The sequence below is a fragment of the Callithrix jacchus genome, chromosome 4 (genome assembly GCF_049354715.1).
Source record: "Callithrix jacchus isolate 240 chromosome 4, calJac240_pri, whole genome shotgun sequence".
NCBI classification, from domain to species: Eukaryota; Metazoa; Chordata; class Mammalia; order Primates; family Cebidae; genus Callithrix; species Callithrix jacchus.
The window spans coordinates 117,023,943-117,028,019 of NC_133505.1; the positions used below are offsets into that span (position 1 = coordinate 117,023,943).

Consider the following 4,077-nt stretch of genomic DNA (forward strand, 5'->3'; position numbering starts at 1 on the left):
GGAAGCTGAGACGGTAAGATTGCTTGAGCCCAGGAGTTTGATGCTACAGTGAGCTGTAATACCACCACTATGCTACAGTCTGAGAAACTGTCCCCCCAAAAAAGAAAAAAGCCTCATACCTGTCATTCTAGCACTTTGGGAGGTCGAGGTGGGAAGATTACATGAGCCCAGGAGTTCGAAATCAGCCTGGGCAACAAAGTGAGAGTCCCATCTCTATTTAAAACTTAAAAATATATATATATATATTTTTTCTTCTAGTTGTCTACATGCTTTCTATACAGGTTACAATAATTCTGGCTAAAGTTTTACCAGGTTCATAACTGATACATAAAATATTCCTGGCCAGACACAGTGGCTCATGCCTATAATCCCAGCACTTTGGGAGGCCAAGATGGGCAAATCACCTGAGGTCAGAGATTCAAGACCAGCCTGGCCAACATGGTGAAACCTTGTCTCTGCTAAAAATACAAAAAATTAGCCACCATCAGGCAAAAGAGCCCCATGGCCTCTGAGAGCGCAATGCCCAGAAGGGCGCAGAAGAGTTGCTGCTTCAGAGAAGGGTTCCCAGTGTAACCAATGATTCCCAAACACAGTCCCAATCCCAATCCCAGCCCAGAGCCAACCACTCCAACTGTGGCAGCCCCAGCCCCAATGAACTTGGCTGCCGTGTTGATGTCCTTTGAAATGGCACTGGCTTGGAAGCTGTGGCTAGAGACAGGTGAGGTAAGGGGGCGTGAGACTGCCAAGCTGCTGAGGCTCTCATCTGTCAGTGTCTCTGGTGGTTTCAGCACCACTGCAGATAGCGGACGGCTCAGCAGCCATGAGGTGCTCTTGACCAAGAAGGGAGTGGAGACTAACTTGGAGAAGGCAAACATTTTCAGAGAGTGAGGGGCTATGGCAGGAGAACTGCTCCCAGTGCAGAGAAGATGGAGAGGGGTGGAGCAGCTGGAATCCATAGGCACTCTTTTATAAGGTCTCCTTTTATTCCCTTAACGATCTTGAAAAATAAGAATCCTACGTTTGGAAATGTTAAAGTGACTTGTTGAAGGTCACATTGTTTTTAGGAGTGGACCTCAGATTCTGATTCTTAAAACCATGATTTTGGGCTGGGGGCAGTGGTTCACACCTGTAATCCCAGCACTTTGGGAGGATGAGGCAGGCAGATCACAAGGTCAGGAGATTGAGACCATCCTGGCTAACACAGTGAAACGCTGTCTCTACTGAAAATACAAAAAATTAGCCGGGCATGGTGGTGGCATGCCTGTAGTCCCAGCTACTCAGGAGCCCAAGGCAGGAAAATCGCTTGAACCCGGGAGGCAGAGGTTGCAGTGAGTTGCGATCATACCACTGCACTCCAACCTGGGCAACAGAACAGGACTCTGTCTCAAAAAAAAAACAAAACAAAATGTGATTTTGAAACCACCTTTGCAAAGATTAGGACAGTGAGAAGAAACTAGCATGGCTAACTCCATCTTGCCTCTAACTCATAGGCTACTCATTCCTGCCCATAGGCCAAACTAACCATGGGAGGAGGTTAGCTTACAGTTTACCTTGGAAGCAAGGATGATAATAGTCCCTCTCTATAATGAACCCCCTCCTTGCTCAAGGACTGAAACCACCTTTGTAATACTAGTGAAAGGCCACAAGATTAGGATTATGAGCCTGCTGCCTAAACAGAGCCAATTTATCAAGACAGGGGAATTGCAATAGAGAAAGAGTAATTCATGCAGTGCTGGCTGTGTGGGAGACAGGAGGAGTTTTATTATTACTCAAATCAGTCTCCCTGAGCATTCTGGGATCAGAGTTTTTAAGGACACCTGGTGGGTGGGTGGAAACTAATGAGCCAGGAGTGCTGATTGGTTAGGTAGGAGATGAAGTTAGTTAGGTAGGGAATTGCTCTGAGTCAGTTTCTGGCCACAAGATCAGATGAGCCATTTTATCCATCTGGGTGGTGCCACTTGATACATCAAGTGTAAGGTCTGCAAAATACCTCAAGCACTGATCTTAGGAGCAGTTAAGAGAGGGTCAGAATCTTGTAGGCTCCAGCTGCATGATTCCTAAACCATAACTTCTAATCTTGTGGCTAATTTGTTAGTCCTACAAAGGCAGTCTAGTTCCCAGTCAAGAAGGAGGTTTGTTTTGGGAAAGGGCTGTTATTATCTTCGTTTTAAACTATAAACTAAGTTCCTCCCAAAGTTAGTTCAACCTAAGCGCAGGAATGAACAAGGACGGTTTGGAGGTTACAAGCAAGATGGAGTTGGTTAGGTCAGCTCCATTATAATTTCACAATGGCAGATTCAAAAGTATCCTGAATTCTGCTAAAATGTAGGCAGAATTCAGCCACTGTTTCAGAGGGCACGAGATTTTGTAGCTTCCCCAATCGCCTCTATGGATAGCATCACTATTGTAAAACCTAAGAGGCCAGGCGCAGTGGCTCACCCATGTAATCCCAGCACTTTGGGAGGTTGAGGTGGGCAGATCACCTGAGGTCAGGAGTTCGAGACCAGCCTGACCAACATGGAGAAACCCCATCTCTACTAAAACTACAAAAAAAAAATTAGCTAGGTGTGGTGGCACATGCCTATAATCTCAGCTACTTGGGAGGCTGAGGCAGGAGAATCGCTTGAACCCAGGAGGCAGAGGTTGCAGTGAGCCAAGATCGCTGCATTGCACTCCAGCCTGGGCAAAAAGAGTAAAATTCCACCTAAAAACAAACAGACAAACAAAAAAACCTAACACTGGTCAATTGAAATAGTATTCAGACATCTGCATATATATATTTTTTGAGACACAGTCTCTTTTCATAGCCCAGGCTGGAGTGCAGAGGTATGATTTCAGCTCACTACAATCCCTGCATCCCAGGTTCAAACTGTTCTCCTGCCTCAGCCCCCTGAGTAGCTGGGATTATTGGCATGCACTACCACACCCAGCTAACTTTCATATTTTTAGTAGAGACAGGGTTTCACCATGTTAGCCCCGCTGGTCTCAAACTATTGACCTCAAGTGATCTGCCTGCCTTGGCCTCCCAAAGTGCTGGGATTACAGGTGTGAACCACAGCCCCAGCCCGTAGAATACGTTTCTAACTGCACCCAGGTGCTGCTGCTACTGCTGACCATAGGCCACACTGTGGGCCCATGAGCAAGTTTTAAACTGCAGGAATCCAGGTAGTTACTGTGTTAGTGATTAAATTGGAAATGTGCAGCATTTCTGAGATTGCCAGCATAGCCAGTCGTGGTGGTGCACACCCGTAGTCCCAGCTACTCAGGAGGCTGAGGTGGGAGGAATACTTCAGCCCAGGAGTTCAATGCTGTGGTGAACTATGATCATGCCACTACACTCCAGGATGGGTGACAGACTGAGACCCTGTTTCAAATAAATAAATAAAATTGCCAAGAAAAAAACGATGTAACTGTGTAACTATGAACAACTTAGAGAATCCTGAGAACGGCTCATTGTGGTGGCACACGCCTGTATTCCTAGCACTTTGGAAGGCCGACGCTGGTGGATCACATGAAGTCAGGAGTTCAAGACCAGCCTGACTAACACAGTGAAACCCCATCTCTACTAAATAAAAAAAATTAGCCAGGCATGATGGTGCATGCCTATAATCCCAGCTACTCGGGAGGCTGAGGCAGGAGAATCACTTGAACCCAGGAGATGGAGGTTGCAGTGAGCCAGGATCACACATTGCATTCCAGCCTAAGCAACAGGAGCAAAACTCTGTCTCAAAAAAAAAAAAAAAAAAAGACAGAGAGAGAGAATCCTGAGGACTTACTTCCTGTGTATAGTAGCCTTATGTGGGGTGATATTAATCCCACAGCAAGCCAATTTTTAGGGAAAAGTTCCAGTTAACTGAAAAAAATATCATTTCCCAGCCATGCTGGCTAAGTACATTCTTTTCCAAACCTGACAGCCTGCTTGATAAAGAACAAAAGGTTGAACAGCCTTCAGCATTTATTCAGGTGGCTCAGGATACCCTAAGCTCCAATTATAATTGCCTTCCTTCATTTTGGCCACTCTGGCAACATGGCAGATTAGATACAAGAAATAAACTTCCCATGCCCCCACTAAAAAAA

At 45.8% G+C, this 4,077-nt stretch overlaps 1 pseudogene; it reads right to left on the reverse strand.

Annotated features, from left to right (window-relative positions):
• Positions 1 to 458: 458 nt before the first annotated feature.
• Positions 459 to 875, reverse strand: LOC100399410 (ATP synthase F(0) complex subunit C2, mitochondrial pseudogene; annotated as a pseudogene).
• Positions 876 to 4,077: the final 3,202 nt, after the last annotated feature.